Below are 15,860 nucleotides of genomic sequence, written 5' to 3' on the forward strand. Positions count from 1 at the left end.
CTCATCATCTGGTGCATTTTCCTGAACACATTTCAACTCGTCCCACGTATCTACAGTGTCTAACAACATTGTTAACTCAGTTCTTTCTTGTATTCCCCCCACTTCTACATTGGTGTGAGAATAACCTTGTTCTGCGCAGTAACGCGCTACCTCGTCAGCATAACGGTTGCCTTGTGACACAAAGTCTACGTTCTTCGTGTGCGCGGCACATTTGACGACCGCTATGGCTGACGGACCTTGCAATGCCTCTAACAATAATCTCACGAATTCTCCATTCCTAATTGGAGAACCCGAGGAGGTCATGTAACCTCTTTGAGACCATAACTGCCCATAGTCGTGAACTACCCCGAAACCATACTGGCTATCGGTGTATATGGTGACTCGAATTTTGTTACCTGCTAAACAGGCACGGGTCAAAGCAATAATTTCAGCTACCTGAGCGGAATGTACTCCTTCCAGGCAGGCGGCTTCCACAACTCTAGTAATTGTACAAACTGCATATGCTGCTCTCAGCTGACCGATATCGTCTCTTACGCATGAACCATCAACAAAGAATATTTCATCGGGGTCAGTCAATGGCTCATCTACGATATCTGGTCTCGGTTTGGTGCATAGTTCAGTCACATCAAGGCAGTCATGATCTGTACAAATTTCATCATCAATATCATTTGGAAGTGGCATCAAAGTTGCAGGATTCAAGACGGAGCATCTTTTTAGGGTCACATTCTCGGCAGCCAAAATGACTTGCTCGTAGCGTGTGAGCCTGCTATTCGTCAGATGCCGAGTCTTAGTCCTGGTCATTAACAGTTCTACAGAATGCGGTACGTACACCACTAACTGATGTCCCATTACCACACTTTCACATCGTTCAATGCTGACACCCGTTGCAGCTACGGATTTGAGACATCCGGGCAACGCTGCGGCTACTGGATCTAATGTAGCCGAAAAATAAGCAACTGGCCTACGCGCATCTCCGTGTATCTGGGCCAAAACTGCTAAAGCGCAACCCTCTCTTTCGCAGCAGTAAAGCAAGAATGGTTTTGTGTAATCAGGCATTCCTAAAGCCGGGGCACGACATAAGTCCTCCCTCAGCTGCAAAAACGCCATCAAACAATCTTTGTCCCATGGTACCGGATCACTCACTCCTTTGTGCGTCAGTTGTAGTAAAGGTTTTGCCTTCAGTGAAAAGTTGGCTATCCACTGCCGACAGTAACCGACCATGCCTAGAAACATCCTGACTTCTCTTTGTGTTTTAGGCGCGTTCATTTTCATGATCGCCTCTATTCTGTCTGGAGACACCTTCCGTTTTCCCTTTTCAATCCTGTGGCCCAAGTATTGCACTTCAGTCAGACAATACTGCAATTTACTTGGAGACACCTTGTGTCCGTTCTCGGCCAAGTGATTTAACAAGGTGATGGTGTCTATTTTGCAAGCTTCCTCAGTCTCTGACGCAACTAGGAGGTTGTCTATGTACTGGACTAGAACCGAGTTCTTGGGCAGTACTAGACTTTCAAGATTCTTCTTCAGCAGCTGGTTAAAAATCGATGGGCTTTCTGTATACCCCTGAGGGATACGACACCATGTTAAAACGCGATCTTCCAGCTTAAAATCGAACAAATACTGGCTCTCCTCATCTAAAGGAATCGAAAAGAAAGCCTGGCATAAGTCTATCACGGTGAACCATTCAGCTTGGAACGGTATCTGAAACAATATCACTGATGGATTCGGTACCACTGGACAACATGAAACAACGATATTATTAATCTTTCGTAGATCCTGCACAATTCTGTATTTTCCACTAGGCTTCTGCAAACCCATATTCGGGGAGTTACATGGACTTCCCACGATCTCCTTCAGTATTCCTTGTTTAATCATGGATTCGATCACAGGCTTTATTCCTGCAATCATCTCTGGTGTCAACTTATATTGTGGTATCCTCGGATACTCGGCGTTGGGTCTTACCATGATCTTTACTGGCTCTACCCCTTTGATCAATCCTATTTCTTCTCCTGTAAAATCCCACACCTCAGCTGACACTTTCTCCCTCAAATCCTGTGGAAGCTCCTCCACTGTTAGGGTAGGATATAGTTCCACGCATTCCTGCGAGTTTACAACTTTGAAATCGGCATCCTCATCGTTGGTCTGCACTTCTACTCCTTCAGGTGTGCAATGTATCGTGCAATTCAGTTTACACAACAGATCTCTTCCTAACAGACACACAGGGCTAGAATCACAGATTACAAACTGATGTTCATCACTGTAATTCCCTATCTTCACTGACACTGGTTCTGTCAGAGGATTCGTCATCCTCCTGTTTGCGACTCCTACCACCTGAATCATCTCTCCCGACATTGGCAGACCCGGGACTACCGCTGATCTCAAAGTGGATCGAGTGGCCCCCGTATCCACCAAAAAGGTCGTAGGACATCCAGCTACTTCAGCTTCTACGTATGGTCCTTTCTGAGCTACTTCCAGGGCTGCTCCTAGAGTACAGTCTTCTTCCCTATTCACTCGTTGCCCTGTAAGAGGATCAACGTAGTAGCATTCTTCTCCTCCTACGAACAATGGCATTTGTCTATAGGTTTTCCCTCCATTTGTAATGCGAGGTGGTTGAGGGAATGGCGCTCGAGGAGTCTGATTCCCCCCTTTGATAAACTTTCCCTTCGGGACTGTTGTTCCCTTTACCATGCTGGGTTGAACCTCATCCTCCTCCTGTTCTAATTCCCCCGTCTCGACATTATAGGGACACTCGCGTCTCCAATGTCCCACCTCGTTACACTGATGGCACCTCGTTGTCTTTTTCAGTGTCGCGATATCTATTCTCGGTCTCGGTCTTTCTTCCTCATCTCTGCTTTGATTATTCTGTTTCTTTACTGGTGTTCCTGTTCCCTGTTGTCGCTGTCCACCCTTTCCAGCTGACTGCATCTGCACCAACATCAGCTTTTCCTTAAGTTTCTTTGCCTTCGAATCTATTTCGTCGCTACAGTACCTTGCATACCTCAGAATCTCATCTAACGGTTTGTTCTGCCAACAGATCAAATGCTGTTGAATCATTAGGCTTATGTCTGGTCTCAATCCTAGAACAAACTTCGACACAAACTGTCCTATGTCTTTAGGATCCATGACATCCAACCCGCTATACTGTTTGAATGCTTTCAGCAGTCTCTCATAGAACTCGTGAACTGTCTCTTTAGGCTCCTGAGTTGTTCGATCTATCTTAACCCAGTCTATGTCTTGCACTGGCACTTTCTCCTTTAACCATGCTATTACTCTCTCGTACTTCTCCATGACTCTATCTGATGGACCATTCGTCCTGGCATCTCTCGGAGGCTCACAAGCGGGCCATTCAATACTAAGCTTGCATGCCGTCCACAAATCTCCGGGTACTACGATATCGAACAAGGTGTTCAAATCGATCCACAGCACCTTAGAGATCTTCACGAACCTCTCTACCTGCTTGTACCACTCCACGGGGTTCTCTCTTAACTTGGGGAAAGAATTAGTAAATGCCGCTAAATCCCCCCTACTCCAGGGCACATGGACGTAGTTTCCGTTCGCGATTTCTCGCAAAGGGAAAGCTTCCATTCGCATTAGCTCTCCATCTTGGGACTTCGCAAGTGTACTCCTTCTGACGGACCCCCTTTTGGACCATCTTTCCTCCCATCTATACAGATCCCTCCATATTCTGATACACATGATTAGTTCCCTTATGTGTACTCTTAGCCCAATCGTCCTACGCTCATCTAGATCCTGATCCGTGCAATTTAGCCTGTGGTTAGCCTGTAAAGCTTTAGTCCGTGACATGTCTATCATATACTTGTCTGCCAATTCAGATAATTTTTCATGAGCTGCCCTTGCTTTCCGAGTCACATCCTTAGATAAAAACAGTATTTCATCCGGTTCGTACAGTTCTAACCTTTCTATCGCCACTGTGCCGTCAATTATCTCATCCAAGTCTGATTTTAAACTCATTACATCAAGCCGTCTTGCTTTTATTTCAGCTCTCAGTACGTCAGTCCTAGGTTGTTCACTCACACCCCTCTCACCTCCACTATGCGCCCTACGTCTAAGCACAGGTGAGTTATGAGGAGTTCTTCTTCCATCCCTTTGTTCCCACCTCTCTAGATCCCAAGCTTTTCCATCTTCCCTTGGGGTATGGTGGAACGTTAATCCATTCCCCATCACTACATTCCGTCTTTTCGGCTTGGTTTCTCTAGATACAATATAGGATCCTCCGTGCTGCTCTGTATCACTGCAAATCCCTTGCTGTCTGGTGTCGCTCAATAGAATGAAGGGTCCTCCACGGTCCTCCATGTTCCCGCGATCTCGTTCGTGATCACCAGGTGCATGGCAAGACGTTTCGCGACTCTCCATATTCCCCTGACTTCGTCCGTGATCACCGGATGCATGGCGAGACGCTTTGCGACTCTCCATGTTCCCGTGATTCCAATGTCGCACATTATTGTCCGGGGCATGGTGAGTGCACTTGAAACTATTTCGGTACTCCTGCGTCCTTCGTTCTCCCTCACTAAGGATGACGCGAGGCACTCCCCCACACCCTGCACTCCTGTCATCGCACATTTGCCTATTGCCACTGGCAGTATGGCAAGTATCTCCTCTGCTTCCTTGACTCCCTCCCTCCCACTCAGGGCTGCTTTCGCCAGCTCCGCAGTGAGAGAGGATTCTGTTATCCTGGTCACTCCATTCTGCTCCTGTTTCTAATCTTTTATTCTGAGTCTCTTCGGCAGCATCCCATTCTCTCAAATATTCCCTTAATTCTTTATAGGATTTCGGTTTCGGTCCCCTCAGATCCATCTGTCCTCTTTGGCCCCCCTGTTCTATCCAGGGACCCGTTGCGGAATCTAGTGGGGTACTCCGACTCATTGGTCCTAGCAACTGCCTCTGGGAATTTATCGTATTATTCCTTCCCTCTATCTCTGCCCTTTCTCTGTCCCATTGTGCCTGTTCCTCCTGCTGGACCCCCTCTGGGTTGTAGATTGACACTATAGGGCCTATGGTAACAGGTACTTGTAGAGCGTCGGGCATTTGATACGACCTTGCATGCTGTGTTTCTGGCACCTTCTGGACCACGAATCTTCCCACTACTCTCTGTTCGGGACTAGATTGAGGTACTTCCTCACCTTTCTTGGCATCCCACTCTGTTACTGGGAGCGATTTATATTCCCCCCATCTAGCTCCGTCCCCTTGCTGTAATGCAGGACTTTCGGCTTCTCTGTTGTACGGAGGTGGTCTCTCTATCAGATCCTCATCTGGCTCGCTATCCTCATCTTCTTCTAGAGGTTTCTTTTCTCCCGTAGCTTCTAACATTGTGAACAGTTTGTCTGCTTCTATCTTCTGCACCCTCCACTTTTTAGCTTCATCGTCCCATTTAGCATCCTGCACTGCTTTTACCGATCGCCTCACTCTTTCCTGGCGTCTCTTTAAGCTCTTTTCGTGTGCTGCTCTAAACCATGCACTAAGGGCTTCGAGCTGTGTTGGCCTCGGTAGAGGTCTTGTTGCAAGCATTACCGCTTTCAGTTGGTTCAATACTTCCAATTTAAACGTCCCGTATCTCGGAAACGTCAGTTCCTTATTCCCTTCTGTTAGCTTATTCCACTCGGAGATCCATAATATCGAGTGTAAGCCTACATTCACTGCCATATGATAAGCTGGTGTGCCTTCTGGTGGAGCTTCTTCTCCGGCATACAAATTTCTTCTATCTCTCTTAAAGATCGCCCTTAAACGTTTAAAACACTTCATTTTCGATAATCTACAATTTTCCTCTATTCTCTTCCTTATTTACGTCCCGATGACAAACCAACCAATCCCTACGCGGCTCTCGCTAATCGGCCTATCCCAGCGCGACTCTACGCTGACCGACCAATCTCAGCGCGGCTCTACGCTGACGTCACTCGTTCCCTCTGCAGCAGTTCCCCTCCTTTCTCAACTCGTCTCACGGTCTTGCATGCGTTTTCATTCATACGCTGAAAAATGACTACTTCCGTCCAAGCGATCACTTTTCTCTGACTGTACGGCCACAGTCTAACTGTAATTGTCACCTCAACTGACGATACGTCTTTCCTCTCACGGTCAGACGATCGCCTTAACTGATAGGTTACTTACACACAGTAAACGTACGACCAGCGTCCGTTACTCATACACTCACTCTTACGCTCCCCCTATCATCGGTCCTTCGGGCGATCAATGGTACCTCATGACCCCCTTTCAATGGTGAACAATTACTCTGGGTGTTCGATACACCCGAACCACTTAAGCTCTCCTTGAACTTAAGATTTTATCCGGTTGCGCGCGCTCACAACTTTCCCTCAATCACACTACAGGCATTCAACTCCGCTTGACATTACAACACAGGTACAACATAAAATACCGCAATCTTACAACGCATGACCCTTATACTTACTCTCGACCGACTCTGCTGCTTTTCTCTCGACGCACCGTCAGCACTTTCTTCGGCAGGGATTCTTCTTCTGGTCGTCGATGACTAGGGACCTTGGGGTAATCTAGACCTGACCTAGGTTGTCTTCCTCAAGAAGAAAACCATCTTTCTCTGCTACCAACTACGGGGAATGAGATTTTGATACCCTTTTTGATCACATAGATATTAATCTCATTCATCAATTTGGATCGGTTATTTTCTGTCATTGAGTAAAAGACAAACCCCGCATAGGTTAAATTAACCCCATAAACTGACGCAACTCTGAAGGACCACTTACAACTGATGAAGTTTTTAAAAGTTTAATATAAAATCAGAATTAAGTGCATATACAATCCTCTCAGCATAAGTTTCAATAAGTAATACAATTAAAATCAATTAAAATCAATTCCAAATCTGCAGATTAAAGCATAGATACAATGTGGTCCCGTTGCGTCATCTACAAAAGAATAAGCAAGTTAATTCTGCCCCTACTCTGTACTAAGTGACATCCCTACTTCGCAAGTTCCTTACCTAAAAAGGTGTCAGCAGTTTGACTTCCAAAGAAGTTCAAACTCTCTTAACCCCTAATGGTAACCTATGTCGAGAAGCAGTACCCTCTCTGCCTACCCATCCGCTCTCTAAGGGTCCTCGGCCTACTGCTCTCTTGCGCTCTGCTCTTTCTCAGCGCTCGCTCCTCAGGCCATCTGCTCTGAGCTCCTACTAACTTCTCCTCCCCAGGGTGCTGTCCCTAAATACACAATCACAGTATGGGTGGAACGCCTCTTCGACGCCCACCACGTACTTTCCCCATGATGTCATTCTTTGCTCTTTCCATGGCTTCTTCTCTTCGCGTCGTCCGTTAAGTTGACCCTTCTCCTTAGACGCCATCTTCGTCTTCTTGCTGGTGACTTCATTTGACATTTCATTTGACACTTTTGGAGCAAAAGTCTATCACCTCAACAGACCTTTAGTTCTTTACGGCTGTATTCGTAACCTCGCTTGGTCCTGTGAACGGTCATTTCTAAACAAGACTCAAATTCCAAGCGTCTCTTATCACGTTTAGGCCATAAACTTCGTCCAGCATTGTCACCTTAAATCTAGCAAGACCTTTGACTCATGTCTCGCACATTCAGATCAAGGCTATTCACGACTCCTGTGAGCCCACTAAATTACATACAGCGGACTACACTCCTGCGAACTCTTGGTCAGTTAGGTTAAAATCACATATGACCTAAACCCTTCTAACATTCCTACAAACCCTTCTACACAGTATAACCTTTAACACACATTTATATATAATCGTATTTAGCAAAGCCTTTGATTATAAGTGAATACATTCTACATATAACGCAACATTTATATTCTCGTGCTTACATAGTGCTATACATTCTCTGCACATTTCGTCGCTTTACGTTTCGTCTTCTTTCTCTGTTTCATGTTACTCACGTCTATTCAGTTTTGCACGTTCTACTATTCTTAAGCATTAATATACATTTCTATATTAGCCCACTATGTATACGGGCCTTTCTAATTCTAATGAATATTAGAATAGATACAAATACATTGGTTACATCGGCTAACTTTACACTACAAGTGTTAACTTCACGTTATAACTCCTACGTTATGCGATATGCTTGTGAATATGGTTCAGATATACGTTTTATTCAAATTGCGCTCTCTCAATAATATATAATAATATAATAATAATAAGTATACCTTTAACTTTACTATATTTATATAGGTATTATTTAATTTGATGTGTTTGAGTTTAGTTTTATAAAGTTGAGAAGTATTTAAGAAAGCTTCTAATTTATAGCGCATGCACATTTTTTGGGGTACTTTTTTCCTTGAGGTAAATATACTTTTCGCCTTAGAGAAACTCTTTCCCCTACAAACCTGCCACACTTGGTGGTGATCTCTTCGCCATACCACAGAAAGGGAGTCATACCAGCCCTTTGCAGGAGTAATTGTCTGATTTTTTTCCAGAGTGGGAAGGTGCCATATCCTAGTTTGGGACTGCAGACTAACTTCTATGTTTGTGGATGTTCCCAAACGATTAAGGCAACCCATGCTTTGAAACACCCACTTCCCACCCCTTAATTTCTGCTCCTTAAGAGGGCACCTGCATGGAAACCCTTTGTGAAATCCTTGCGTGAATAAAAAAAGATTAATCTGGTTGTAAACAAACGCTTACAACCAGATTTCCCTTTGTGAAAAGGACCCCATGGGCCCTAGTTACACAATGATCTAAGTCCAATGGCTCTGTTAGTTAATCAAAGATTGTTTGGTTTTCCCTGGACATCATGCAAGTTCTGTAGGGCCAAGGGTACTCAGGGGTAAGTGGCCAATCCTTTAAAGAAGTATTTCTGTTGTCACTGGAATTTCGGGAACTAGATAGAACTTTAAGTTACTTAATGCCAAGAACCTCAGTACTGAACTTTGCCTCTGAAGTCCTAGTGAAGCATAATTGTGAAGGCTTTGTTTTATAGTGTGGCATGGTGTACAATGTGCAGATTTAGATGATACTAGAATGATGTGTAGATAATTTTATGTCCTGGCAATGTTATTGTGAGGAAATTACCAAGGGCATGGTGGCAGGGGTGAACAGTGCAGAGACAGAGATTGAGGGAGCAGTGACTTCCTTGTGTGCCCCATATTAGGAAGATGCTGCCAAAAGGGCCTACAATACACCCTTTAAACCCAGTGTCTTTCGTATCCGAAAGATCCCAATACATGATCATCATGTGTCACCAAACCTTGGGCATACTTAGTAACTCTGCTTTGAAAGGATGCCTTATGGGGGGAAGCTGCGCATAGAAAGGGAGGATGTCTAACGTGGCAACTGTCCAATCACCTTTTTTCCAATAGTAGTATGCGAGGTGTAGTCTCTAAAGTGAGGAGGTTTCTGGATCGAAATTTGAATATTTCTCTGAACTGATGGGGATATTGTTTGACTGACAGGCACCCAAAAAATATCAGATATTCACCATAAGTTTCAAACATGAGGAGCTTGTAGTTCTGGAATAACAGTTCTAGAAGAGACTCTGTTACCTCCCTAACATAAACTCAGAAGAAAAATTCTTCATGGAATATCTTTTTACAGCTACTCGTTGTGAGCCGGCAGCTGTTGAAGTAGAAAGCAAGGGTAGTGTAAGAGCTACTGAAACAGGCCTATGAATCTTGTGAGAACTTTTTAAAAAAATAGACAACTATCAGGTTCCAGTGTAGAGGAGCTTCCGGCTAAATTGCACAAACAGCTTCTACTATCTTCTTTGCCCTAGTTAAAACTATTATGAATTCCTCTTTGCTACATATAGTAGATCCACTTAAACCAAAAAAGCCAGAATTCTACATCTCCGAGAGAAACCACTGTTAGATCCAGACTGTTTCAACAACTACAGCCCAGTCTCTCAACTTCCTTACATATCAAAATTATTTCAAAGGTTGTATTCAACTAACTCTCAACTTGAGTGGAAAACTAAAAAGTGTTGCACTCAGCTCAAGCTCGTTTTGGGCAGTATGTAGCACTGAAGGTATGGAGACTACAGTCTTAAATCAGATGCATTTATACACGGACAAGAATATACCAACAGCATTGATAGTGCTTGGTCTGTCCACATCATTTGATACCGTGGACCACCAGGTACTATTATAACACCTGCTTGAATGCGGTATTGCTAGAACATCACTGAACTGGTTTCAGAGGCTTCTGACTGATCTGTATAAATTGAACTAGGTGAATTCTTTTAAATGAAAAAGCCATTTTCTGTAGTGTACAATAGCGGTCTGTTTTGTCTCCTTTGATATTTAATCTTTACTTGATCTCTTTAGTTCAGCTAATTGAGAAAGATGGATTTGCAACTTTGATATTTGCTTAGGATGCCCAAATTCTATTTGTAATAAATGGGGATCCTGATCTTTGTCTTTCAAACTTATAAAATGTCCAATTTCAAAGCTGGATAACGGAAAAGCAGCTCACGGTTAATCGTGAAATACTGAAGAAAAAGTAGAGAATCCTCACAAAAGCCTGTGAAAGGAAAATAAAGGCAGACCTGCTACCAACTCCTCCCATCACTGTAGAGTGAGGTGTATTTTGTACTCCTCATCACTTCATTCTGCAAATTCCACCTACCGATTAGACATATGAGAGAGCATGGTAAAGACTTCTACCCCGTCATGGCCATTGTATGAAATTATTCAATATTCAAAAAGCAAGAGGGGCCCCACCTGTCTGAAGAGTTCATTCCAGTGTGATGAGTCCACAGTGATTGCATTCATTAGCCAACAGCTATTGTTTGATAGATCAATGGGCCTGCAGCACCAGTGCCCTTATTTGGACCAATGTTATCACCACAAAAGCCCAACCAGGGCACAGCTGCAAAGCAGAAGTGGCTGCCTGGTCCTCCGAGAAAAGTGTTCACAACAAGCCATGGAAAACTAGGCACATAAGGACGCTTGTTAAACATGATCAAATTGCGCTTTTGTTGTCAGATGGGGAACCTGTGGATGTATTTGGGGATGCCCAGCAGGAAGCCACAACACGTTTCGGAGCCTTTCCACATGAAAGAAAACTAGTGAAGGTATTGTCTCCACTTCATTCAAGGAACCACATTGGCATTTGAAGCAACAATTTTTGAGTCAATGAGCCCAACAATTTTTATCTTCAGTCTGACGGTGAACAGTCAAAATATCGAGTCCAAAATATTGGCCATAATATCGAGTTTTAAATATAGATTGGACAAAATATCGAATGGACAGAATATAGATATCAAAAATATCGTTTTTAAGGTAAGTAATGTAATATCGAATGTTAAAAATATAGAAAGTTAAAATATCATAGTATATAATATAGATTATTAAAAATATCGAGTTTTTAATAATATCGATTTTTTAATAGTTTTTTAATGTTATAATATGTGTGAAAAGTGTGTATTTATGTTATAATTAATTTTTATTAATGATTTTTGTATTTGTCTTTTTTGCGTAATTTAATTCTGTAGCGGGTTGTGGGTTTATAGGGGAATAGGGTGGGAAGCAATTTAATTATAATTAATTAAATATGTAAATTTATTTATTGGTATTAATTTATAATTAATAGTTAATTAATTTATATTTGGTAATTAATTTTATTTTAATTGGTAATTAATTGTAATTAATTGATTAATTGATAATTATGTTAATTTTACAAATTTATTTTCTGTAGCGGGTTCTTGGTTTATAGGGGAATAGGGTGGGAAGAAATTTATTTATAATTAATTAAATAATTAAATTAATTTAATTGTATTGAATTCTAATTGATTGTTATTTAATTTTTAATTATTAAATAATTAATAGTTAATTAGTAATTAATTTGTATTAATAGTTAATTATTGTAATAATTAATGTTAATTAGTATTTTAATTGGTTAATTATTATATTATAGGGGAATATGGTGGAAAGTAATTCATTTATAATTAATTAAATAATTAAATTAATTTAATTGTATTTAATTCTAATTGATTGTTAATTAATTTTTAATTATTAAATAATTAATAGTTAATTAGTAAATAATTTGTATTAATAGTTAACTAATTGTAATAATTAATGTTAATTAGTCATTTTAATTGATTAATTAGTATATTATATTAAATTGGTAATTACTTTTAAACAATTTTTTATAGATATTAATTTAATTTTTTTACAATAACATATGAAGTATTTACTTTCCCTAATGTTGCATTCTCTGGAGTGGGAATGTTAATTTTTACTCCTACGCTATCCAATGTTTTCCCTTCTGTTGCGCTCACTGGAGTGGGAATAGTCATTTTTACCCCTACGCTATCCAACGCTTTCCCTACTGTTGCACTCTTTGGAGTGGGAATAGTAATTTTTACCTCTACGCTATCCAACGCTTTGCCTACTGTTGCACTCTTTGGAGTGGGAATAGTAATTTTAACTGCTACGCTATCCAACGCTTTCCCTACTGTTGCACCCACTGGAGTGGGAATAGTAATTTTAACCCCTACGCTATACAAATCTTTCCCTACTGTTGCACCCATTGGAGTGGGAATAATACATTTTACATCTACGCTATCCAACGCTTTCCCTACTGTTGCACCCACTGGAGTGGGAATAGTAATTTTAACCTCTACGCTATCCAACGCTTTCCCTACTGTCGCACTCTTTGGAGTGGGAATAGTAATTTTTACCCTTACGCTATCCAACGCTTTCCCTACTGTTGCACCCACTGGAGTGGGAATAGTAATTCTGACCCCTACGCTATCCAACGCTTTCCCTACTGTTGCACTCTTAGGAGTGGGAATAGTAATTTTAACCCCTACGCTATCCAACGTTTTCCCTACTGTTGCACTCTTTGGAGTGGAAATAGTAATTTTTACCGCTACGCTATGCAACGCTTTCCCTACTGTTGCACTCCTTGGAGTTGGAATAGTAATTTTTACCCCTACGTTATCCAACGCTTTCCCTACTGTTGCACCCACTGGAGTGGAAATAGTAATTTTTACCCCTACGCTATCCAACGCTTTCCCTACAGTTGCACTACTTGGAGTTGGAATAGTAATTTTTACCCCTACGCTATCCAACGCTTTCCCTACAGTTGCACCCACTGGAGTGGGAATAGTAATTTTTACCCCTACGCTATCCAACGCTTTACCTACTGTTGCACCCACTGGAGTGGGAATAGTAATTTTAACCCCTACGCTATCCAACGCTTTACCTACGGTTGCACTCTTTGGAGTGGGAATAGTAATTTTAACACTTCTGCTATTGTACGGTAATAATATTGGATATTATTTAATTATTTTATGTTACTATATATATATTTTAACAAATGTGATTTAAAAAAAATTATAACTTTTAATAATTATTTAATTATTATAAGGTAATTTAAGTATTTTTAAGGATATTTTAGTAAATAATTTTTAATATTAATTTAATTTAACACTGTTTTTAATAAAGTCGATATTTTTATAAACTATATTTTAGTAAACGATATTTTAAACTCGATATTTTTGTACTTTCCTGTTTGTAGATACAAACTCAATATTCTGTCTGTCGATATTTTTTACACAATATTTTTGATAGTCGATATTCTGTCCCTCGATATTATGTCAGTGATGCCAGTCTGACCACTGGTTCTTACATTAGTGGACAACAGTGAACCTGGAGCCCCCTATACAGGCAAGATACTTCAAAGGTTTTTATGGTCAAGAACATTAGTTGTACAGTGTGAGCCATACCACCTAAGTTCAATTATATAGATGTACCCAGATGATTACTGTGCTTTTTCTAATAGAGTTATCTAATAAATGCTTCATGGTGAACTTGATAAATGCCCTGGAACACTTCAGATAAATAATGATACACTTAGTATTAGTAAACTACGCCACTTGGTGTCTATTTCAATCTACCACCATTGATTTCCATTGATTTTTTTCTGCCTGCGACTACGTGGAAGAAAAGAAAAAAAGAATGCTTAGGGGGCCAAACCAACATGGTGGCCTGCTTTGCATGCACTGTGATCAAAGAGCATCTGTCAGAAAGGCGGATGTACTTTCACCACATTGTGATACTTCCAAGCACCAGACTTTGCTGCCTACAATTCATTGCCGCCAGATTCTTGGCCAGTTCGGGTGGCTATATGGTGCTCTAGAGGTACTGGTAAGTGTATGAATAAAGGTTTGAGAGTGCTCAGAATGCTCACATGATGTTACTTTACACTAGTATGTGCCTGCGAGTGCAAGCCAATGTTCATGCATTCAGATTTTGCTAACAGCATGGTCCATACATGACCTAGAACTTTTTGCACTTGAGTATGTTGGGAGGATGGCAACATAGACACTAGTGCAGCTCTATTGAAGCTAAACATCACACATGTTATTCTGAGACTGGGTAATGTAAATGTGTGAGACACTGCCTAGCATGATGCCTTCTTGTCAATGGGGTGTATAGTCTTATTCCCACAGATCCCTGACTGCATGCAATGATGTAAAGGACATACTGTGGTTTAGCAGTTATACAGTTACACTGCTGATTTGAGATACTCAAACTCTGAACACACATTCCCTGTGCCAAGTAATGTTATAGTTCATTAAGTGTTCATATGCTCATTTGTGACATTTCAAATGTAGATTGGACAGAGGGTACTGAATAATGTGTGTACTCTTTGAAATTGACCCTATGGAGATGTGGCCATTCTGCACAGGAGTACAAGGCCTGGATCTATCACTATTTGTGGTAAATCACCTCTGACACATCTGCTAAATGTATGGTGCCATGTCATCCTTCCTTTGATTCCATAATATGTAGAATCTAGCATGTGTATGCATTGTTTCACCATCTCATTGTAAATGCATGTGGTTTTTGTAATGGACCACGTTTTTCCTCATTGAAAAGCCCTCAGGCATGCCTAGTAAATGCACAATGTTTCAAGGACCCATCACTAAAATGACTTAGATAAACATATGTGTTATAGGCCTGGGGAGTACACAAGACAGGTGATGGAGGGTCCCGTTCTACCATCTAACATCACCAGAAAAGAGAGTTCTGACAGCCTTGGTAACATGAAGGTCTGATATGGGCCCTGCGTGATGAAAATCTGAAAACATGCTAAAATAACTAGCTTTCTCCATTAGTAAACAAAGGCCCCAGGGCCCACTATGCATGCAGGCTCACAAACACACGTTTCTGTGCACCAAAATAAACAAGGTGAAAATAGGCCTTCAAAAGAGTGTTTAGCTTCACTGTCAGCTCCCAGACCAACACCCACACACACACACACTTACCCTGGTACACGTGGTACAGCTTCCTGAAACCCCTGCTAACGTTATATTTTGAAACATAGCTTGCACAAGTATAAGCAGCAATTTCTAGCAATAAACAGCATCTATCATGGGAATTCACACTTTCAGATATGTAGAAATGTGCGTGACAGAAAAATGTCCTTTTTTAGTAATGTACAACATGTAACCATTGTGTTTAGAAAGAAGTGATGAAAATGTTCTCTTTCAAAGGTACAAAATGTTCCGGAAATGTTCTCTTTCAAAGGTACAAGATGTTCCGGAAATGTTCTCTTTCAAAGGTACAAGATGTTCCGGAAATGTTCTCTTTCAAAGGTACAAGACGTTCTGTCCTAAAAATGTACGGAACATAATGTACTGAAAACATTTCCTTCCGGTGTCCAAAACACTTGTGGTTAAACCACCTGCACCGAAAGGCCAGGGGCCAGCGTCATCATAGAACCCTAGTTCCTCAATTTTGGGTATAACAGGCCCAACTGTCAAATCTGAAATCAGAGCTTTCCTGCGGATGCCCTGCTGCATGAGCGTGGAAGGATCTCTCGGCTAGCCGAAGACTATCTGACTTGGGACGTCGACGCCTCACTCAGGTTGTGGATCTCCCAGGGCAGATAGCCCATCTCTCTCTC

Source organism: Lissotriton vulgaris, chromosome 3_1, assembly GCF_964263255.1.
Source record: "Lissotriton vulgaris chromosome 3_1, aLisVul1.2, whole genome shotgun sequence".
Taxonomy (NCBI): domain Eukaryota; kingdom Metazoa; phylum Chordata; class Amphibia; order Caudata; family Salamandridae; genus Lissotriton; species Lissotriton vulgaris.